General features: G+C 39.7%; 1 protein-coding gene and 1 long non-coding RNA gene across 3 annotated transcripts in view; one reads left to right on the forward strand and one right to left on the reverse strand.

The window, feature by feature from the left end:
• Positions 1–25,769, reverse strand: part of LOC105839886 (UPF0489 protein C5orf22 homolog) — a 639,614-nt gene that overhangs the window by 323,329 nt on the left and 290,516 nt on the right. The window lies entirely within an intron of this gene.
• LOC118644469 lies at positions 16,365–24,357 on the forward strand. Its single transcript, XR_004962244.1, has 2 exons — positions 16,365–23,030; positions 23,165–24,357. It is a non-coding gene; the product is annotated as an uncharacterized LOC118644469 (long non-coding RNA).

A 25,769-nucleotide genomic window follows, 5' to 3' on the forward strand; every position in this document is an offset into this window, starting at 1 on the left:
GATAGGATAACAAAATTGATTAAAGATTAAATTAATTTATCGATACATAGATACATATAAATCATTTTACAGCTAAAAAATTAGTTATTAAAACATAAAGTTATCATTACATATTATTACTCTTCTAGTTTATTTTAAATAGTTTATTTAAATATTGGACATTTTTTCCGTTTAAGTTTTTACTGGTACAATGTGATGTTACAAATATAATAATAAGTTCTCACTTTCTGCTCTTTCGCTCTTCCTCTTTCTTTCTTTCTCTTTCCCTTTCTCTCTCCCTGTCTCATTTGCTTATTTCATTTTTTTGTACGTTTCTTTAGCTCTTTGTTCTTGTTGGACAATATGACTCTGAACACAATAAATTTGCTTTGGCGCTTTGTTCTTATTAGCACTCGCTATGCCATCTGTGACACATACAAGACTTCAGATGTATCTTGATAACACGCGCTTTTATTAAACGAGATGCATTGTCATACAGATTGCAATAAAAATCTAATAAGATAAATAAAGTTAAATAGGAAAGCAGACTCAAATAAATATACATGAATGCATTCATTTACAATTAACATTATTTTCTAATAGGATCAAAGTAATTTAGATTTAGTATGTCTTCTATTATCTTTTAATATAATCATGTGTGTGTTGAAATAATAATACCATTCTGTTGATAAATAAAGAGTTTTTAAAAATCGCGTTGTGTAATAATTAATAAACGATAATCTATGGTTTTAGATTTACTTTATTTTACGTTTATTCACTGTGGGCAAAAACCTTTTCGTAGTCTGTCCTTTTCCTTTTCTATCTCTGTCTGTGCTTTCATATTTTCCGATATCTAATCAATATAATAAGAATTAAATAATGTAAGGGCAAGGATAATGTAAGGGTAAAAAGATATGTTATTTGATATAATCAAATACTGAAGTTTCAAGTATTATCCAATGTGTAAATAAAACTAGGAAAAATAGTATTATGTGGTGATTGCTATATGTTGCTACATTTAAATTCATATATCTTTTTATTCAGTTTTCGAATCATAAATTTCAATTTCGATCGTCGCAACAGTGTAATACGCATTACATTTGAACGTGTAATATCTTGTGCAATATATCAAAATGCAATTACAATACTACGATTGTATTATCAGATTTAACTTAAATTGTATAATTGAAATGCATAAAGCTGTAAATTAAATGGTTTTAACTTTTGTCTGAATTAATTTTTCATAAATACAACGCTGCGTTTATATGGACACATTCTTTATCAGTAGGCGGTCATGTATTAACATGTTTCAGAATTATCGTTGACCGCTGCATTGATAACGTAAATGGTTTGATATGTTTCCGTTTATAACTTCCTTCCCTGTATAATCCTATAGCCAGTAGTAAATATCGGTATTAAAATAAAATTAGCTATAAACACAACGCGATAATCATGATTTTTCTTTCAAAAATCACATTGTATTCTGGTAAACGCTGGAATACAGTCAGTTTTTATTTCCAATTTTCACAGTTTTATTTTCACGTTGAACAATCGTTTTCGTAAATTTTCTTACATCGTGTCAAAAGAAGAATAAATCTGCTTGAACCACAATAAAATTAATTTCTAATAGTACTAACATATTTTATATTACCGTTATGTAAAATCATTTCTGCAATTCTCTATTTTCTTTATCCGTAGTACTCTAATAGATCTTGACTTCGTGAGCCACGTACGGTGGACAGTAATTGGAAATCGACGTTAGTCCAGATGGTCGTGGTACATCCTGACTAAGCCTATCGCAGGTATTACGACTGATTGTGAGCACAATAGTGGTAATATCTCCTGATTTAGTGACGGGCGCGGCTAGATAGCCAAGGCGAGTGTGCGTTCCATTACCGGACTCTGAATCCTCTCCATTCTCCTACCCCTCTCTCTCTCTCTCTCTCTCTCTCTCTCTCTCTCTCTCTCTCTCTCTCTCTCTCTCTCTCCTTCTCTTTCTCTCTATAATTCTCTTGATCTGTCAGAATCGCAAACTGCGTTCTGTAAGTAAAGGGAGAAATATATGATACCTCGTAATAAAATGCAGGCGCAACATGAACGTCTCACAAACAACATCGTTCCTCAACAAATTAGAGGAGATTCTACCGTCTGTCCTTATCTGCAGTGGCAAGGCCGTACGTCATCGTCCGCTAAATCGATCGAACCAATGCGACTCGCGATGCGGCCTATCGGTTGGATTCTGAACGATCGCGTGGGATATACCTCGCGATTTATTCCTACATGCACGAGTAGAAAAGTACGAGTCGAGGCCGATTTTACGACTGAGCTCACACAATCAAGTCGCAGCTGCGCGAAAGCATTAGTGGATTGTAAATCGAAATTGCGATACGAAGAAGGAAAGCTATATCGGTAATTACTAACCATCGTGTGTATCCTTGATATAGCAAACAACACTAAGCTTATTTGATAAGTACTCCGGTAAAAGCATACTTTTTAAACATAAAGTTAGTTTACATAAACTATTAACTGTAATATCCTAATAAGAAAATTATTTTTTTCGGCAACGTATAAATACAATATTACGTGTAAAATTATTATTATTATTCATATAAAATTATTATTAAAGGCATCAACAACCGTTGCGACCGAAAATAGCTCTCATTTTTGTGTTTGACTTTTTCATTGTTAAAATTTCATTTAACGTCATAACACTTTTTAGGTTGTAGAAAAGATTTCTATTATTATGTTTCGTATAATAATAATCATTTAAACAATTTTTCTTTTCTTCCACATTTTAATTTTGTTGCGTCAAAATAAAAATAAAAAAAGTAGAAAAATAATATTAAAAAATTATTAACGTTGTGAACGGGTGAGGAACGTTGTGAACGCTATATGTGGAAGCAGCTTTATGATTGTGCAGATTTATTGGTCATTTATTGCAAATCCGATGCATTTGTCACAATCTGATTTTTGTATCTTACATTACTTTGTACTGTACTTCTAGTTGTTTTGGATGATTGCTCGACGAATTTTCGATAGTTCACAATCATGTGCAAATTGAAACACGTGCAAAATCTCATATAAGCGAAGCAGTAGCCAACCACGACATAAATAACTTTCGATAAGTTCGGTTGTGCAAGTTTCCGCTGCTATACAGGCTCTTCTATGTTCTACATAAGCTTCGGCACTTGCGACACATCAAAAACTTTCATACTTTTAACATTATTAAAAGACCGTTAACCGTTAACATTATTAAAGATTTTTTATTAATAATTAATAAGAATTAATGTTACCTACATTTACATAATAATAGTAATTTTTATAGTAAATTTTTCCACTTTGTCAATTATTTGTCATTTTAAGAGATATTACACATGTAATCATATGTTCGATTCTATTTTTACAATATATGATAAGTAAATAAAGTTATTAGGTAGAGAAAACATTGTTAAACGTGATTTGTGCCTATTAGATTTCTTGAGCGCCGGGCGCAAGAGGGCAAACAAGGTTAATTATCGACAATAAATCATTACTTGGGATCATCAATTTTATATTGAAAGCAAATTACATAGATGGACCGCAGATTTTCGCAATATCGTATTTTCTATGTTTATTATCTGTGCCATGGCTGTCAATCAATCTTTGTTAAGTTAATTTTTCCTTAAGAAACATTTATATATATATATATATATATATATAATTAAATTAAATATGTCAAATAATATTAAAATACATCAACTTTGGTAATATCGATCGTGGTAGCTTCAATTTAATTGTTACGTCGAACCTCAAGATAATGGCAACGCCTTCAATGTCGTGCTTGCAGTTGTAACAATGCGTTTGTCCTGTCTGTATGTGACGAAATAATTTGCACGTACGCCGACTGCGTTCGCCGACACAGCCTCTGAATACAAGCAATAGCCTATTTGTAAATGTCAAATTGCAAATTGTCTGCACGCGTATTATGCCCGTTTTATCTCCGGCATCGGAGTACATGAACAGGTAAGTCTTACTCGCATCTAATTATCTGACACGAGCTCGCGAATATCAAATTCGAACTTTAGCCTGATAAAATACTCGATAAAATACGCTTGCTTACGCGACTTCAGAGTTGTAACATGTTCCAATTAGATGCGTCTGCAAAGACGCATGAGAGACGCCTTTTAAAGTTATTTGCTTGTTTCTCGTCTTGCGTCGCCAAAAAACCACAAGCATGACGCAAATCGTAATTTTTAAACTTATAATTGTATATATGCGAGACAAAGTTCAGTTTTCTCTTCCTCTCGCTGTAAATGTCAGGTAATAGCGCGTGTCCGGCTCCCTCCTTTCTATTTATTGCGTACGAATGTATCCTACTGTTTTTTTTTTTTTTTTCGTCGTATTAATCGCAATTCCACGTATATTTGTACGTACATAATTTATTCGCGTAGGCGCAGACATGAAAGATTGGATGCAAATTCAAGACATAAATCTGCCGAAAGGTCGATCAATTTTCTATGTCAACCTACACGTTCGTTATGAAATATGTATGCTATAATGGTACTCGCGGGACAAAAATTTTCAACGTTTTACTTCCGCCATTTTATGGATGCAAGCCTTAAACGTAGAATCAATTGTTTTTCCCGATTATTATTGAAATGCGATATGCACACGACGGCGTTGTATAGTTAGTACGCGATGCCGATAATTTATGTTTGTATGACGAATGATTTATGACGAGGCATTAATGTTGAAACGCCTGATGGGAACGCCGTTAATTTGTGTCACCAGTTAGAGAAAGAAAAGTCAAATCCCCGTTAATTGTGCTTATGGGGTTGAATCCTAAGTCTCGGCTAATGAGGACATGTTAATGCTTCGTTAATGTTCACAATATCCTCCTTTTTCGTGGTATTTTATTTATAAATGGCAGGTATCGTTAGTATATATTTTCTTGCCGCGTTTATTAGATCTGATTCCCAAACTTTTTATTAGTCTACGTGGCAACTTTGATCGTGTTGTTTTATATTATTTATCCCTAACGATAAATTCCCGTTTTCGAAATGGCTAGAAACAATCGATACAATCCAGCTAATTATTATTTCAAACTTCAAGGAAGGATTAATATGCGTATTTTAATACCTTTGTCGTATATCAAATTACCTTATCCTTTCTAATATATTACTAGAATAAGTACAAATATTTTTGTTTCATAGAACATTTTTATAAAACAATTTTTTCAATATTTTTAGATATTTATCTTTCATATTAGCCGTCGTGGTTTTAAATAATTCAAATATTCAATCATTTTTTTACCAAAAAATATTTTTTTAATTTCACAAAGAGCGCGCAATAATAGCATTGGTGTACAACGCAGTGACGCTACAAAAATGCCATGCATAAACGATTTAAATTTCTGGCTGAATTATGATTTATATTTATCATAACGTATCTCTCGATAACGTGATCAACATCCGCGGTTTACGGAAAATGTTTGCAACGTTCCAGAGTTGAAAGGCAAATAAATCATTAATGAGTCCGTTTTTCGTTGAACGTTGGTGTGAATGTCCAGTTTTCATGGGGCGTTTCGTAGTCGAACCCGCCTCGCATGCAATATTGCCCGTGTAAACGCAATCACGAAATTTGCTTCAATAACAGCTTTCGACGGAGCGAACGCATATTGGTGCAACGGATGGCTCGTTAATGGCAAAACGTTATTTTATCAGTGACGTTGTTTGTTTAACGTGTACGGATATCGTGATCGTATTATTCCGTTTCACAGAAAACCAATCGTATGTATCTTTGCGATATTTTATTTGAACGCATATGTGCGCTCGTTTATTTGCACAATCATATTAAAAAGGAATGTCGGATGAGGGGGAAAATACAGATAAATAATATGATTGCCATATTATAAAACGTGGCAGTAACAAGAATACAATTATATTTTAATGGCATAATAATTACGCCAAAATGGTAGGAGAGGAGAATGTTTATGAAAATTATAAAAAGTAACAAGAGCGGCGATCATGATAAAAAAAATACATGGTGAATTTTTTACTCAAATGTTATTCTTAGTCATTTAACGCAATATTAACTTACTAACGGGCTACTATCAATGAATCTTTTAGAACGGAGTTTTCATGGAAAAAATGCACAATGTACATCTCGTCATTGTGTTACCTTAATTTTTAACATATTACCCAATATTCCGCCGTCGCTTATTGCTGTTAACCGCGCCTGTAATATGTTGATGGACAGCTCTCCCTAGAGTTCCGAGGCGATTAATTCGGCACAATACGAAGGATGCAAAAACTCGAAAGCCTGTCATTGTCTGGCGCCGCTCGGTCTTGCACTAATTGACCATATTATGGAAAATAGTAGGGTCAAGTACTCATGCGACCCGTGATGTCATCGCCACGTTACAGAACTGTGCGTACTGACAGACAGTCAGAACGTGGAAAAGAACGTCGTTAAAGTCGGTCCTTCAAGAATTTATTACGTTTGTTTACATAGAAGCTGCGTATCCTGTAAAAAAATGACGTACAGCTCGTAAAATGAGATTTAATGCGTGGCGGAGGCAAGGGTCAACCGGTGATGTACCTGGCACGTAACAGACAACACTAGTCACGAAAGCAATGAACATTTATTGTGCATGACAGAGAAAAACGGATATAAACACGTTAACTGACAAGAAAACTATTATATATTGTTTTTCGTCAAACTATCTTCGCCATTTGTAATGTCACATTTAGTGCTTCGTTCTAGCAATAAAAGAACAAGATTTTATCGCGCGCATTAGAGACGGGTTGATAGAAATTGTGCTTCAAGCAAGTATGTGAATCAAAAAGTAATTTAAATTGCTGTCACAGAGCAATTTTATTTTTAACAAAACAGAGATTATATCCCCCATATCAGTAAAATTTATATGACGATCGTAAAATGTGTGCGGAACAACAATGGATATTTCAGAGAGAAACGTCCGTTGCGCGATAAATTTCATCTCATTAATATAAACTGAATCACATACACATGAAACGCTCGTTTCTACATTTCTGTATTTTAAATGCCAATTTTCACAAAAGGATCGACCGAACCGGGCACCGTCCCGCGAATACTAGCATTTCGTGACCGAAATCTATTCCGAGGTAACGACAAATCGTGCGCTTATAGGCACGAATCATAAATCCATCGTGCCAAAACTAGCGGGCTACTTAACCGGACGATCAGACTGTCGATGGCTCTTGCGAGCGTGCGTCTCCTTTCCGCAATTTCCCTCAGCGCCGCAAATTCCTTCGTGCGGACCGGATCAACGCCGATTACGCGATCGCCGATGAGGGCAGGAGACAGGGGGGGGGGAGGGGAGGGAGCGGAGTAATAACGTTCTGTATCCTGATTCCGTGGATTTATGGGCACGATTTCAGATTCGAAATAATTGATAGAAGGAAACCGCAATGAAACGAAACGGAATGGAATATCGGACGGGGCTCGTTCCACCCGGGGAAGGTTTCGAGGGAGGAAGGGAGGATGGAGGAGGAGGGAAAAGGGTGCCTCGATTAGTTCCCGCCTTGCCCAATGCCCCGGCTGCGATTTATTGCCTGAAACCGTCAGCCGGATCGTTTATGAGGCCGACCCGAATACCGAGCGCCGCCGGTTACCGATTTTAAACAAACGATAATTGCCGGTTATGCCCGTGATTACGGTACGTTGTCGTTTCCACATGCGCCCAGCTTCCGTTTGACGATACTGCTTTGAATGAACTATTAGTACGTACAGTTAATTTCCTGTGGGCCTTGCTGACCCAGAATTGTATTTTATGTAGGTGTATCCGTTTTATGTGCCTATGTATGTGTATGCATCCTATTTTATAACATGACGACATCGAGATTTATGATCCACGTGAGAGGAAACAGATAACCGAATTACGGTATATAAATATTGCATTTATCTATGATAAAATACAAAATTATAAAATACAAAACACGTTTTTCTTTTCCTGACCACTTTATTATGTAGACCGTAGATGTAGATTTATAATTATATTAATGATTAAATCATTTTATTATTAATAAATGTTGGATTTATTATTATCAATTATATTAGAGAGAGAGAGAGAGAGAGAGAGAGAGAGAGAGAGAAGGAGAATAACATAAAATAATAAATAATAATACAGTAAAAAAATATTATGTCTACATAATTTAAAAGATTACGTTACAAATTGGCCGGCGTATCCGTTTCCTCTCATTATATTGTTCAAAATGATAAATCTGGTTGAGTATACTTTATCATAATACAGCGAAGCCGTAGAATTCGATTTATAGTTACGAATTCTGTTCCCCGAGAGCTGGCATCGTCCAAGTGTACGAGCGTATACATCAGCCTGAAAGAATTCCGTCAGGAAAGGACTCGACCGCGAAGCACATCCGCAAGCGGCAACCACCTTGTTCGCGGCACGTAGTAATCCTAACCCCACGCAATTTCTTATTTGTTAATGAAAAAAAAAGGGCCCGATCGAACGGATTCACATCGAATCATGCACACGTAATGCCGGTTCATACGTGCGCCCTCGCGAACATCCGCGCGTACGTACAGTACCATCCTCCTACCCGTGTGAGCAGGGCCCGACGATATGCATTCTCCAGATGTAGGAGAACAGATGGAGATTGCGTGCGGTTTCGCGTGGATCGTCGACTGATTGACATGAGCCAAGACCACAAAAATCAACGCGACCAAACGCAGCAACCTCGGTATACCCCCAAGTTGGACCGCAGCTATTTCATGCGCCTTGCTCCCGAGGAATCGCCTTAAGGATACACCGCCAGGTCAAATCGGGATACCCGGATTGTATTGCGATGCCTTATTTGCGCGTATACGCTATCACACCGCCGGGATCGTTATTATTAAAGTGGCGCGCGATCTCCGCCTTCATTACGTAAATTATTGTTTGCGCAAACACAACGCTCTCTATATATGGGGAGACGCGTACAATTTTCAACGCGTCCTGACAAGAGATACATCTATTTTAAATTACGCTGCCGTGGAAGGAGAGTTTCTTCTACTTCATTCTGAACCACGCGTGAACATCGCAATGCACGTAGTGAGACAAGCGTGATTCGTCAGACAAGAAGAAAAAGAAAGTTTTCGTATTTTCTTGTAGACAATATTTTTCACACAAAGAAATGATCGATCAGAAAATAATCAAGGAACTATTCGTGTGAGAGGGGAGCCTTGTAATTTCATAGAATCTTCGCGATGTTTTTCCACGAGACCAATGACAAATAAGCTGATACGGGCATCGGGCGCGCCGGTCCTTATCGCGGTGTCGTTCCAAAGTCGATGTGAACGTACCCTTATCTTTCTCTCGCTGTATCGCTTGCGGCCACCCACTCGTGCAATCCAACTGCAAGCAGCCTTGACGAACCAAGGTCGCTACTTGCAGCGGCTTGCACAAGGGAGTACACAATCACTTTTGCATCGGATCGCAGCATACGATGTACATATGCATGCATAAAGTAGAAAAAAGCCCCACTCCAGCGCAAATATGGCAAAAACTCGTCAACGAATCAATGCCCCGCCGTGCTATCTGTAAATTGCTCGATTGCATCACGAAGATACGGTTTCTCAAGATGCACTGGAGTAACTCATCAAGTCTACGCATGTTGCGCGCGCACGTTACTTTTGTGAGCGCTCGTCTTAAAGGAAGAAATTCGTCATGGGTTTGACACTATCTATTCATGGGTCCAATTTACATGATTATTAAAAAATTGATACGCAGCCAAAAAACGCACAATAAAGCGTTCGATTACGCGTGCGTGATCCTCTACTTTTTTCTTTTTTTTTTTTGTTACGGCAGATGTGGAATATTTTCCAATAACGTCCCGCTACGAACTTTCATTAGACCCCCCACGCTGCGGGGAGGATGTACGGCTCACGTGGAAGCTGAATGAATGAAAGTTTGGATTGTTCTATTCTTCTCCAAAAAGTGAGCCAGGTTCCCTTTTGTCAATCGTTCATATTTCCGACGGAAAGGGAGGCGTGCACAATGTTGCGCAACTTCGATATCTCGTTATCATAGATGTGAATAATTAGCCGCGGGACAAAGTGTGCTCGTGCACACGTGCGTAAACACGATAACGACATTCTCGTTTTTCAGAAGACATTTCTCTCTCGCCGTACGGCTCCTTGATTGTTCAACGGCGCATCGAGTCTCTCCCCGGTCCCTCCCGCCCCTCTCTTTCTCTCTCTCTCTCTCTCTCTCTCTCTTTTTCCGTATGTGTGTACGAATGCGTGTCTACTCGTGCATTGTGTTAATATCTCGTTGTCAGCAGCGACTAGCAGTGGGGTTAGACTGATATACTGCCGACACACCCGTCACATTGCGATACGAGAGATATGGCCTGGCAAAGACCGTGCCTATAAACTATACGCGCGAGTCGGACGTGCGTGTGCGCGTGTGCGTACGTATTTATATATACAGGCAAATAAAGCGCGGCCGCACAATGTGCTACTGGAAGTACGCACACACGCACGTGGGCACGGTCCAAAGTCACGCACACACACGACGCGCGTCTTCGACAGGCGACCCGCGCGAGATGAGAAAACGCACACGGACACACGTTCACGTTTATGCGCGTGATACGTAAAAGGCGATGTTGATTAAAATTTTTCCACCCATCCAAAAATTATCGGGGGGGGGGGGGACTTGATCGGGAAAAAACTCCGCGCTCTTCTATATGCAATAAACTCGCACGAAGGTCGAATAAATCTCGTAGTTTTAATTATTAGCCGAGAGACGCCAATGTTTCACTCGATTGAACCGAATCACGCGCGAAAGATCGGTCTCTCAGACGCATGTCGATAGAGCGAGAGAGTTAATCATCCTCCGCTTGCAATCATCCGCGCGCGGCTTACGTGACACTTAAGATCGTCCTCCCTCTCCCCGGTCGATAAGCTATCGCAGGAAATCGACGTGTGTACGCGACGTGTTTGCCGAGGAGCGGGATCGCACGTGCTACGTGAGAAGCCGACCGTCGGGGTGGAATCCGTTTACCGAGGGTGGGCGCGACAAGCGCTGTTAATTATTAAGAAAATCAATAGCGCGCGCGCCTGTGCATGATCCAAGCGCGGATCGCGCGCGCCTTCGGAGCAAACGGCGCACGAAAAAGGAAAGGTACATAGAAGAGCGTGCAGAAGGGCCGAGAGAGTGAATGGACGTGACGTGAGCGCAATCAATCATTCGAGGGATTTACAGGCCGCGAAGAGAAGCGAAGAGGCGAGAGTGAGCGTACGTATGTTTTATGCATACGCGCGTTTATGTATGCGCGCCGGTCTTTTCTCTCCCTCTCTCTCTCTCTCTCTCTCGGAGTCGTTAAGAAATTTTCGATGATGAAACGCCCGCGCGCGAGACCGGGAACGGATCACAGAATGAGCATTTAGATGATTCCAGGAGATTAGTGGATATGCGCGCTATAGGTCGGTAGGATTCTCCTCCTGTCGGAGAAAACGCGTACGCCTTCGTTTCGCGGTTGGCTCAACAAAGACCCCTACGCTGATAAACCGCGGCAGGCTGCGCTCGAAGATTGAGTTAACTGCATTCGCATCCTCCAGCTCTCGCTCTCTTGGAAGCAGACACACGTGGAGAAATGAGTATTAAGAGAGAGCCGCAGCCCCCCTCCCGCCCCCCCCTCTACACGTGACACGTGGGCGAAACGAAAATGAGAAAACGCGAGAATTGCGCCTGTCCGCCGAGAAGTCCGCCGTCGTTATGCGTTTTCTAACGATCGAAACGTGGTTGTCGAAATGTTTCTTTATGGCCAGCTTATATGGCGCGTAACAATAAGATTAAGCGCCGTTTTACGTTGCAGTCTATTGTTGCATTCCGCAGATCGTAGATACACATTGTTGCCAGCTGAAATTTATTAGTTATAATTATATTCCTTGCTATTTACATGCATTTTTCGTTGCAAATAATGCATCTTCTCTCCCACGAACATTATAAATTTTTATCAAAATCACATAAATCTCTATTATTCATACACACACACACACACACACACATATGTGCATCGGACAGTACAATAATATAAATAAAATCTTGCACAGGAGATTACTAGGAATTAGTATTTTTTAATATTATTTATTCATCATAATATAAAATATTTTTTAATATTATGATAAAAAATTCAATTTCTCTATGCATGCATCTTTCAATAAGATGGATTCAATGAAGAAAATGTATATGCATGTGTAATCATCGCTTAAAAAAAATACGCTTTGAAAAATCTGTTAATCTGGAAAAATTATTTTTTTACTTCAAACTAAATAAAATATTTGTACAGATTTTATTGACATTGCTGTTTTCATTTGCCGAAATAAATGTATTATTAAGAAAGTAAAATACACAAATTCATGTTGATAAAATCAATTTTTTGTTGCAATCATTAAATATTTAATTAAATATTTCAACTGAATTATCGTCTAGTGTATCAAATTTTTGTTCCGGCAACTAAATTCTTTTTCAGCACCTATTCTCACAAGGTTACTGTATTTTTATATGTTTGATGTCAGACGCTATTATGTCTTTAGGTATCTTAGAAGTTTATTAGTACGCAATTGATTGTAACTGAGTACGAATATTCACTTTCACTCTTGTTCTTTCGCCGCTAACAATAAGAAGAAAGATATAAACGCAATGCATAATAGTTTTCCTGCACCCGTAAACATGTGGCAAGAATAAGATATTTTCCAGTTAATAAAGTTTTTAAACAAAAACTGCCTGATAAATTATACGGTCTAATGTCTGACACTGTTCCTAGTTTTGAAAGCGTGGGTGATAGTCACGCGGCACCGTTTGTTTTTACAAACGAAAGGACGTAATCATAATGGGCGACTTCCACCTTTGGTCAGCTTCTACCTTGGCCGAATTCCATCGAACGCCTACTTCCTGCCGAGCCTCTGAATACAATCTACCGCTGCACTCTACGTGCCACGATTTCCCCCTAACCCCTCGTCCTCTCACGCTTTGTCGCTGCGGCTCTCTTTTTCTCCCGACGTCCCTCGTTACGATTTTCTCTTGCGGTTGCAAATTTATAAAGTCGACCATATAACCGCCGGCTCTTTTGTAAGCTTTGTCGTGAAGAGTAGCTCTTTTAACATCCTTTCGTGTTTCGCGTTTCAACCGAAACAAGCTGTGTCCGTTACTTTGTTTTTCAGACAAATGCAACATTCTTATCATGATAATAGTAAATATGATACATTAAATATAATACAATAACATAAAGCTAAATATAATAAATAAAATTTTATATAATATCCAATTTTTATGAGCGATATTTAGAAAAAAATGGAATTATGATAGAAACGTATTTCGTAATATTATACATACATGTACAATTGCAAGGTTTGATCAAAATTCGTGTTACAAAACTACTTTTATAGCTATTTAGTCACTAAAACATTTATCGTCGCTCTGCCGAATAAGAAACTACATACATAATAAATTTATAATATAAAACACAAGTAGACGTCATTTTTATACAAATGATAACAAAAAGATATGTTTAATTTAAAAAAAATCCGAATCAAGAGTCACAATGTTTAAAAAACCAAATAAAAAGCGCAAAGAAAAGATTAATATGAGTCAACATTGAAATTACTATGCAATTTTTTTAAATTAAAATTTTGATTATAAAAGAAATTTATTTCACAAATAGTTTAACCTTAATACATTACTTCTAAGATTGCAAAATTTCAATACATTAATTCGGTGTATTGCACCGAAATTTCCGTTAAAAATGACTCGAAGCAAAACGCGTTCAGAATTAATGTATTGAAATTTAACAAGAAGAAATTTATTGAGGTTTAGCTATTTGTAAAATATACATATTTGACGGTCAAAATTTTAAATTAAAAAATTGCACATTAATTTCCACGTTGACTCATATTATTCTGTTTTTTGCACTTTTTATATGCTAATAAGTTTTATATACTATAATAAAAAATTATATAATATATTATTCATGGTTAAATAATTTATTTTATATACTTATTTTACACTTTATACATGAGTAACTTTATTAATAAACTTTTTGTATAAAAAAATTATTTATAAATAAAATTACTACAAATTTAAACTTTATTACTCAATCACAAGAAATAATTGTTTTTTTAATAATTTTTAAATAATCGTACAATTTTCGAGCAATAGAATTTATTTATCACTTATATGTACAATATTAAAAATAGGATTAAAAAACTAGGATTAAATCGCCTGTTGTCGTTTAGAAGAAAAGACGGAAAGGAAGAAGACGAGGAAGAAGCAGACCGAAGAGGAAGTGGAGGCTGTCGAGAAACGTTTCTTCCCACGACGTGGCCCCAGACATTTGGTCCAATAATAACACTAATTTCGTCTACCGAGGAAACCTATTGTCCGGTCGATGCGTCTACAGCGGATGCAGCCCTTTATTGTATGTAACATACGAAGAGATGCACACGTGTGCAGGCGTGGGGATGTGTGGAACACGTCGGTTCCACGGACTTCACCTGTTTCGACGGTAGATTCGTTTCATTATAAAAGATCGAAACTCCTCCTCGATCCTTCGTCTGGCCAAACAGGACAAACTTCACGTATACAACGTGATCAAGTTAGATTAAAAGATATCCAGTTACAAGATTTGTTTTCAGAGATATTTGAAATGAAAAATTCCTTACCTTGAACGCTAAATAATTTTATTCAATTAAGTCGCAAAGTCTTATAAATATTATCCGACAAATCTGTATGTATTTTGTAATATTGGACTTATGTAATTGTGCAAAATAATCTAAGTTTGAATATAATAATAATGATTATTATCATTTTGCCTTGAAATTAAAGATTAATTTTAAATTACATTGAAAAATATTTCGCTACTAGTTGCTAATATGTAATATGACACTTCTTTTACAATGCAAATATTTGAAGTATGTAAAAATTTGCGGCTAAGAAAATTACAACTTTTAACAACGTACTTAAAACTTTTCTGTTATAAAAGAAAAAATATATATTTATAATTCCATTTTATACCTTTATAGATTTAATGTAATACCTTTAATTAAAACTGTATGTAGCATATGTAATTTGTTAAATACGTACAAGAGCTTCAAAATAATGCGGTACGTCGAGATTTCAGTGGAGAATAACGCGCACGCTATTGTCCTGATCTGACACATTCACCTTAATTATGCTCCTCGACGAGATTCCGGCATTGCGCAGTGTTCATGCGGGAAGTTGTATGCCTTGTACATACCCATGGTAGAAAGCTCACTAACATTCCATGTCGCGGCCGAAACAGTGGAATGCACTTTCAGTCGGCGGTGGTGCATCCTCCGGGTTACGAGTGGTTACGTTGATCGTACAAACGCGAGTGAATAAGCGAATAATTAACCGCCGTGATTAAAAGCCGCAATTCAAACCGATATAATTTGTTTATATATATTACAGGTACGCTTTCGGGAGCGCCAACAGGTATCGAATTATAGATAATATTCCACGCATGAAATTAATTCCTCCGCATATAGGCTCGCATAGAAACGATCTGCTAATTATCATGAGTAGTTAATAGCACAATATGTATTATTAAAAGCACAATAACAGATACAGCCGCGCGTCAAAGATAACATGAAGATACTTTACAGCAACATCGTTTCATATATACATATATATATATGTATATATAGCGTGCAGTGATATTAATCGTACATAGTTTGAAGCATAAATCTCCCCCTCCCCTCACTGATAGAACCACGGAAGAGAGAGGGAAAAGCTCTCGAAGGGAAACCTCAAAACACTTTCATAAATCGGTCTTCTTCAAGTGTTTCTTTCGTAATAACTCCGCTCTATCTCGTACACGGTGCATTCCACCGTATTGTACCGCGAGTACCCTAACGCACCGACGTGAGGACGACTGATAAAATCTGGGTCATTAGTACTTTTTTCTATCATTGTGTATGTTCTACGCTGACGCCGCGGCATGGGCTCCACGCCATGTACCAGATCGCCCCCTATCGTTCCCTCGCGCCGTTCATTTACCGCTTCCGGCCTTCACCTTCCTCCGTGAAGTTCACTTTCCCGCTTTACGACTCTTCCTGGGAAGCGTTCGGGGTCCATCTGGCATAAAATATTTCTTTCGGCGACTCACGCGGGGCATCAAGGGCGTGCGCCATTGTTACCCGATGCCTTTTCCCAGCCGCGAGACAGGCCGCGTACACGCGGTGTCTGTCTCCGCCGAGGTTTCCACTCGACTCGTCGCTTTTGCGCACGGCGAGGAAAAAGCATCTTTCCGTCTTTACGTCTCGCGCTATTTCCTCTTCTCTCTCTTTCTCTCTCTCTCTCTCTCTCTTTCTCTCTCTCTCTCTCTCTCTCTCTCTCTCTCTCTCTCTCTCTCTCCTCTCTCTCTCTCTCTCTCTCTCTCTCTCTCTCTCGTCTCCGGGGCGTGTTTCTTCGCCGTGGCGATTACTCCGCCGCCAATTTATTTACGGCAACTACTCCAGCGCGGTAATCACTCATTCAATTACCATCACCTATCGGCTTTATGGTTTTTCCGGGAAGGCGTATCAACGCTCTCGTTCTTTGAGACACAAACGAGCCGCCGGGAACAGCTTCGCGCCTCCGCTTTCATCTTCCGCCTAAGATTCATCATCGGCTGTACTACTCTCGCTGCCAACGATGTTCCGCGAACGATGTTATCGCGATCGCGTATTCTACACGCGATATTAAATACGCCGACGTGTACGCGATTTAATAGATATACGGATTACATGTGCAATTTTATATTCATGTCTCTCACAGCAAATACAATCTGCGTTTAATAGGGCGCGGGGGGGGGGGGGGTTAGCGGATGCGAAAAATGGGTGGGAAACAATCTTTTTGGTGGGAAATTAAAGGGCAGGGTAATTGATCTCGTGGGGAATCGATATTATAAATCGCGTTGCGCAATAATATTATAGTACCTCCTCCTTCTCTTCGTTTCTTTGTTTATCATTACTTAGCGCAATCTCTACTTCGCACTATCTTAGATCTCCGATCCCGACGCAGCTTTAATAAATACAACTCTGACGTTTCGAACGTTCACCTCACTGTCATTCCCTTGAGTAATTTCTTCCTGTTGATCGTAGATAAAGAAGCGATCGGTTCATACGGAACCAGCAGGTTGCCAGCCCGTGTTTTGACCGGGTTGATAGTCACCAGATAACCAGCTAGAATGAGACGTTACAATGATAGGCCGCTCGAAGCCACGGGGGAACGAGCTATGAATGCGCGTATTATGACTAAAGTTTCTGTTTCTGTCCGATGTCGGATATGTCTTGTCTACTGAACGACGCGTACGACGCGAGTTCGATATTGAAGTTGTAATAAAAAGGACACGCATTCTAAATGTTTTGCCAGTTCTGGAAATTTTGCAAAGTTTAAACTATATTTATTGTCGCAATAAAATACCTCTGAAAGCTATAAACAGCTAAAACACGAACTATACTGAATTGAAGGCGAGGATATAAAAAAATAGATGAGCACGAACTTATCTTGATATTTAAAATACAAGATAACATAATACAAATTAAAACACCATCAAGGTGCGAAATAAGTAACTGTCATATATTTAACAGGGTTGCAATTACTTTTTTTTAGTAACGGACTGATAATGGAGTTACTTTTCTTATGTAGTAACTATAATGGTAACAAATTTAACAATTACTTTTATCGTTGCTTTATACGTTTTAAATCCACCTATTTGTGACTATTGTGTATTGAATTCTCAATTCTGTTCTCAGCTGATATTCTGTTATTATGTTAAACCATTTTAATATATAGTTTAGTATAGTTACAAAAAATTATATAAACTAATTATATTGCAGCATATGTTTTATGAGCAATTCTGAGTTTAAAATTAACATGTTGGAATTTTTAAATACAAAACGCAGAAAAGTACAAATTTCGCTGTATTTAATAAATTAAATAAAAAGTTTTAATTTGCATTTTGTAAAATAAAAATTTACAACTCTCTAAACTTTTTGTAGTCTTTCGCAAATTTAAGATAAAACCAGTAATATTGTTGCCGTAAATATTTTATTAAATATAAAATATTAAAACAGTAAATTTTACGTTTAATTTGTTTTTGTTTTAGCGCTAAAAGAAGTAATGAAGAAAGTAGTTAAAATTCCTTTTAAAAAGTAACATTCTCAACCCTGAAATTCTTTTCAGGCTCTGTTTTGTGCTGGCAAATCTCGCAATTTTCGCGTTTAAATTAAAAGCACATGGAGAGGCGTGTCGCAAGGTAGATTAGGCGCAAAGATGTATGCGCGATATAAACGCGAACGAATATTTTCGTGCACAATGCGCGCTTTCGCGCATTCGTCATGCCGCGGTAGTTACGCTCACGCCTTCAGCCCGCATGACGAGGATGAGCAGCGCGACGGTCATAGATCACCCGTGCATTTAATAGCATCAAGATTCTCGGTAACTCGGCGAATTTCAATTTCTCGAGCTACTTTCGCGCGACTGCCAACCCAAAGTCCATTCCCAGCCATCGCGGGCGCGCATCGCTGATTTTCGTAGATATCATCAAACAGCGTCGCCGCCGCCGCCGCGGCGATACGTAAATTACAGCTCATTTCTGGCAGGCCGGTCATGCGAACGAAGTAGCAGCAGTAGTAGTAGTAGTAGTAGTAGTAGTAGTAGCCGGCTTACGCTTCCCCGCTGTCGCCCCACGGACACCGTCCTCTCCTCCAAGAGCGCGTTTCACGCATTAATGTCGCGGCACACGCACGCACGCTGGATGGATCCTAGCGGGGCACAGCTCGTCCATTTCCTGCTAATTAAATTAGCGTATCGGCCACCGTCCAGTGTCGTGAGCGACCCGAGAGCCGCGTTTCTCTCTCGTGAGTTTAACGACCCCGTCCTTCTGCTCCCTCCGCCGCCCCTCTCTTCGTCTTCATCAGTCGACGCCGCCAATTCCCAGGAGTCTCGTATCGGTCGCGACCGTTGTTCTCATTAGGATAAAACATACGAGTCGAGGCGGTTAACCGAATTACCCGACTCGCGTTACCTCGGACTGGGTACCCGCGAACATCCCGGGGCATTCGAGCGCATCGGCACATATTTCGAATCATCGAGGAATTATTAAAGATTTTTTTTTTTTTACACAACATTTTTCCGAATTATTCGGAACCCTCTGCATAGCAATTGTACATTAATTTCCAGGATATTCAAAGCATACCAGATTTATCTCACGCCGACTTTATAACATAATAAAAATATATCTTCAGGTTTCCAACGACTTATCAAACAAGGTCATCATGCAACGTGAAACATAAAACGTTGCCGAGGAGAATTAATATAAGAAACAGGTTGTAGCTGCAAATTATGCAGCGGAGGGTAAATATGATGAAAATCTTAATAGTGTCCCGTAGCTATTCGCACAATATTTCTGAATAGAAATGCGTGTATTTAAATGAAGTAGGACATTGCATATTGATTAAAAACTCGTGAATTCTGATCTCTGCCAGAATAGATTGATGCCCGTTAGGGTACGCATATATACATAAAATGGAATTTATTAAAATTACATGTATCCGAGTTGTTAATCCAATCAATGTATTCGGCTATAATCATGATGTAACGTTAATAACGATATTTTCCCTCTGTCTATCCCTCTCTCTCTCTCTCTCCTCATTCTAACACCACAATCTCGCGCGTAGCCACTCGAAACTGTTCAGAAATTTTCCACGGCGCAATTGCACTGCCTACCTTCGAGCGATATACTTCTCGCCGCGCGATTAAGACCCGTAGCTGATTAAAGCGGCAAAATCCTCTCGTATCGTTCGCGGAATATACGCAAAAGCGATCATTAGCGTCGATGGGCATATCGATTATGCGCGATCGGAATCTCGGTGCGGTGAGCGCGGAGGCACTCGAACGGTGGCGAACGTTGCGATTGGTATGTGCTCATCTAATTACGAACGGTATAAACGGGCGAGCCGTACGATACGTCGTCGACGGACACATCACCGCCGCTGCCCAGAGGCGGACAATTGGAAGGATTGTTTCCAAGAAGGCTTCGTGTACGTAATTGCCGAGGCGTGCGCGTTTACGAGGCGTACACGCGCGCGCGCGCGCGCGAGACATCGTACGGGAGCGATCGGTAATGAGGAAACGATTAAAATAATCAACATAGCGAGCCATTAAAGTATTACGGAGATCGCTCGTATCGCGCAAATTGGATATAGACATATCGCGGACGCATGCATGAAAAACCCGGAACCGACGATCTCTTTCCATCCGCATTATATTACCTGTGCTAATAATTTCTTCACGCAACTGCCTTCTCGGATCTGTATACGAAAGTAACTGAAAACAAAGGTTATAATAATCCAGCTTTGATCAAAGTTATCCAAAATCTTAGTGAAATAGATTCAACTGAACGTAAGGTTTATAATTATTATCGTTACTGCATTTGTTCATTAGCAACTAAATATTTTAAATAATATCATTGTGTCACTAAATCCACCTCACGGCATTATCAAGGATTTTTTTCAATGTATTTGAAGAAAATAAACACAAGTTAAAAAACGCATTGATTTTTATTTACGGCACAAATTACGGTTATGGATATTGGTACAGATTTTCGGCCGATCGTTTCGTTCCGCTCTAACGTTACGAAATTTGATATTCATTGGAAATTGAATATTCATCGACAGCTCGAGAGCCGCGGTAAGATATAGTTTGTTCAAGTGGTACGTAGCATGTATATTATAAGAACGAATAACATTTCTGTAAAATGTATAATTTGTGTTAAAAGATAACGTGATGCAAATTGCGCAAATTCGTGGTTTATTTCGATGAATTGTTGTAAGAGGAAAATTTCTCTTTTCGATATATGAGTTTCATCAAGTTTTTACGATGATGCACCACGACTTTCGAATTACAATTCACGTAGTCCCATACTGGAACGACGTTATCCAAGGTCAGGATCGGCATGAATTACGTTTACAAAGCGTCACCGGTAGCGTTGTATACGTAATGGCACTTTGTCAGTTATACGCCGGAAGTTACCAACTAAGGAAAACTCGGCGCATTAGTTGAATGTAATGGGACGAGGCAACGATATATTTATGGCAACGTCGCGCGAGGCGAGTGAATACGTGTCTCGATTTCGACATAAGCCATCGATCGTTTCAACAGCTGCACCATCCTCCAGAGGCTGCATTGCCCTTATAAGAGCGCGGTGCGCTTCTTACCCGGGCGCTTAGAATCTTATAATTGTGGCGCGAGAAAAAGGAAAATGGATCGCGCGCAATCGCGGCGCGGGGATATTCCTGAAAGTTTAAGTAACCGCGGCGGCGATAAAGGTAATCGCGGTATCGCCAATTCATCGACCTCTTCCGCGCAGCGGCAACAATTTGCCCCGGCTCTCGCCGCGCGCCGCCCGTGATTGCAGTCTGCAATTAAGTTTTCCACACGCCCGTCGCACCCGGCAATCAGGCGCCGCGCTTTAGAGAGTGCCTCTTGAGGACATCCTAGATTTAGCTAATTCGTCCGTTAATAACATTCCAGCTCACCCGCGGTGCGCGCTAATTACACACGTTCGCGATATATACGAACACGTACGAACAATACGAAGCACCAGATTGCCGGGCAATTAGCGATGATACCCGTGCGCGATCGAGCGCATGCTCGGATGTGTGCGCGCATCGCGAGAAATCGCGCTATCGAATCGAACATTAATAAGAAGCTGTGTTCCCATCGCCGCGATCGCGCGTGAATCATCCTCTATTCGCCGCGCGATCGCACACACGAGCGCACGCACACCGCTCACCGTTTCCAGTAGATTACCAGAAATTTATGAGATCGAGCATATCGAAGGCAAGTAAGTCGTCGAAACTCGGCGCGCCGCGCGCGGACGAGATTTATGGGACTCTCTCGGCTGCTGCTGCTGCTGCTGCTGCTGCAACGGCTAACATAATGTAATATGCATGCATCACACCGTACCTGACGTACGTCCTTCTCAGTTATTAATTCCGACGGACTTCGCTTCGCCTCTTTCGCGTTCGTATGCAATGAGGGTTGCGCAAAAGTCAATGCCTATTATACGCCGATAAGATTAATAAACTATGGCATGAGTGCACTTGTCACGGAGCTGATAGACGTCGGCCAGAGAGAGAGAGATTAGAACGAAAATTCCAAGCCGAGATCCGCACGTGCATGGTGTGCGTGCTGTGTGTGATTGCAGAAGGTCTCGTGTGAATTATAAAGGCGAGAGAGGCGACAAAATCGGCAGAGTTAATCGTGCATTCTCTCGTAATGTAAAATGACGAGAGGGTAAACAACCCGTCCGAAAAATGATCGATGCAAAAGGAAAAAAAAAAGGAGAATATTCACGAGGCTGCGCTGCCTCGACCACGGAGCCTCCTCTGTACCTTCGGATAAAAAAGCACCGCGCGCGCCAGGATGACGCAATAAATGTCATCTGCGCCTGTCGTTTTTCTCCGTCTTTCCGTTGGAATCATTCTTTTATGCTCATTGTCGCCGTCACTCCTTTCCCAGCGGGAACGAGGAGCGACAGTTAGCATCGCCGCGCCCAGATGTGGTACAATGCACATAGATGTAATATACCACAGGCACTAGCCGATCGTGAATTATTGATGGCTTTATCCAGGGGCTCTTGGATGGTACCAGGTGGCCAAGTTCCGCCTTGTTCCGAGCGGAGGTGAATCGACAGTCGAAGCGAGATGGCGAATAAACTCGCTCGCAGAGAGTGGTCGGATGAGGCAACGGGAGAAAGGCAGATCCGCGGAGAAGGACCGGAGAGAAAGAGAGAGAGAGAGAGAGGGAGTTGGTGTTTAGTTTACGGCGTGGCGATGTTTGACTAATGTTCCGCAATTTCAGCTTTTGTTGTTGCCGGGCCCCAGATCGCCCGCTGCGACTATTGAAGAGGGGCAGAGAGCAGTGAGTCTGATGGTTAACCGACCCTCGAATTTTCGACTCCTCCGTAACCACTCCTGTCGGCGATCCGACCAGCCGGGATTGAGGTTTTACTTACAGCGTAAGTACGACGAGCTCCCGATCCTTGCCCAGCGCGAATAACAAAATCATTAATTGCAATGACAAATATACGTCGTAAAGGTGATGCGAACGATTACTTAATATTTATCTTAGGCACCGTTTGCCTTGTTTCAGATTTAACGGTTATATATGGGCTTATATATGGCACGGGTGGTATAATAGTTTCTTGTAACGCACTATTGGCATTCAACGCGCTGCTCGTCCACCCGGCGTTACTGGGGTGGAATAATTACGACGATAATATCGCAACACCTCCCGGTACGACATTCGCCTCTAAACCCGCGCTTGAAAGTGAGCACTGCCCTCACGAGTAAGTGCGCAATAAATTATCCCGATTGTAACGAAAACTGTCGCCCGTTCAGCCGATAGCCATGCACTTGCGCCGTTATTGTTAATTACAAGTATAAGCGGCTCTAATGCCTATACGCACGGTGGGACTAAAATCAACTGTCGCGTCGATTACGTTTATTGTGACGTGCCGCGAAAATAAACTCATGTAAACTTCATTTCGCAAAATCAATATTTTTTCATCGTGCGCTTTGAACGGCTACTCGATATCCAATTAACGGGCCAATCAATCCCGAGGGAATGAGAACTAATAGTTTAGCATTACAACTGTATCAGTGGACGGTGGAATTGTCACACTAAATCATTCGAGATATTAATATTCCTAAGTCAATTAATGATTCACATTCGTTGCGCGCTTGTAAATCGTGCACGCGGCCATTTCCAGATATCCCCATAGAATATATGGGCACGATGAAATAAATTGTTATTTACTGTTATTTATATATCTCTTTCTCTCTTTCGAATTTGCTGTACTTTTCCAGTATTTGCTGTACTTTCGCGCCAATAAAATTAAACTCTGCCTCGCCACAGAGGCAAAAATAACATATTCATAATAATACGAGCACGTTAACGTGCACACTATTCTTTTATCGAAAAACCTCTCGTCGAGCATCAAAATTCGTAGGTAAATAAAATAATAAATATACAAGGAATTACGCAATACGTGATATATATCACGTATTGAAAGAGAAGACGACTATTCCTATTCCTTATCAATCGGATAAGTTGTATTTTCGATACGTTCATACATTAGTCATCATATGTTAGTTTTCCCGCAAGATCTCACATTTCTTGATCTTCGACACTTCGTTCTTACATGCCGAACGTTAAACGTCTTTATAATGAGGGGAAAAGAATCGGTAAATTGTGATGCAATGTGAACATTTTATCGAAAGGAATAAAAAAAAGAGAAGGAGCAAAGAGAGAGAGAGAGAGAGAGAGAGAGAGAGAGAGAGGAGTCTGACGTGCTTACACAAGAAGCGAAGGAAAGAGATGGCGACTGGACAATCGCCGGATGCCGATGCCGCGCGCAAAAGCAGGCCGGTGGCAGGCGCAGGTGTGCGTGACTATATACGGCAAGTACTGCGACAACGGCATTAACGTGCTACCATATCGATATCGTTATAATATGCAAACGCGCTCGCACATATCCGCGATGGGGACTTGAGACTAACGTGTTATTCTGGGTCATGGAAGCGCTCGGAAAGGAAAATCATCGGTTGATCTATCGCCGTGATAAAGGTTCCACCGAGCTATTTTCCTTTTCTACATTGAGAACGATAATCTTAATTTACCGCGGCATACGTAGGACGCATTTGTTGTCAAATTTTTTCAGGTTTGAACATAATTTGAATTGTTAATGAAAAATCGCCAATACTCTCATAAGCCTTCTAAAGTAGCATTCCCTTACTTCTTAGAAACGAAACATTGTACTATATCAATATTAATAAAAATATGGTTACATAGGAAATTAAAGAAATAAAAATTCATAGTTACAATCATGAGCCTTTTCTTATATAAAATCTACTAAATAAATCAAACCTTTATATATAGTTGTGTTATATGTTGCGTCCTGCAAGAAGAGCATAAGGTATTTTTGTGCAATCGATAAAAACATGTTTTACATTGAAATGTTAATAGAATCACATATATTAATTTGTAAATATTTTGTGCAAATGATTGTGTTAAAGAAAAAGAACTATAGCTAGATCTTGAGACCCAGTTTTTCAGACGTTATTTTTAGTCATGTTGCAAAAATATTGTAAAAGATGTTTTTAAAGTTTTTTTAGTTGTCTTTTCAATTACTATTCGAAAAAAATTTAACTCAAAGTTAACGTTCAAAATGTAAATGAGAGAGGAAAGTGTAAAATTATCACCTTCCTTATATTTGAAAATGTACGATCGTACAAATGTGACTTTTTTTTTCTTACGTAAAATTTGTACAAATTAATACTTTTTAACCGACTGGATTATCCGCGATGGTGATAATGGCGAAGAAGCGGATTTTCATAATTTTCAAGTTCTTTGGTACAAGTTGGCTTTTACTTTTTACCTCATAGTGATAATTAGCCGTTTCTCCCCTGAGTGAACAAGTCGAATGACAGAAGTGAAAAGAGATAGCTCGGTTAATTACTCCCGGACGCATATATAGGTAGAGAGAAAGAGGAAGAGAGCAACACGAGGGCGGGGTGGATAGCAACGTTTTCGAATGTGCATTATGAGATAATACCTTGCGCAGGTGTATTGTACGGTAGATTATTAACGTGGAAATTTCGCTCGCGCATACCACTGCTCATTGCAGCCTATGTCTACAGGTGTATGAGAGGGCTTTCGAGACGACACCTCGGTGCTAATTAGCGCCACCAATTAG

Source organism: Monomorium pharaonis, chromosome 2, assembly GCF_013373865.1.
Source record: "Monomorium pharaonis isolate MP-MQ-018 chromosome 2, ASM1337386v2, whole genome shotgun sequence".
In the NCBI taxonomy this organism is placed as follows: domain Eukaryota; kingdom Metazoa; phylum Arthropoda; class Insecta; order Hymenoptera; family Formicidae; genus Monomorium; species Monomorium pharaonis.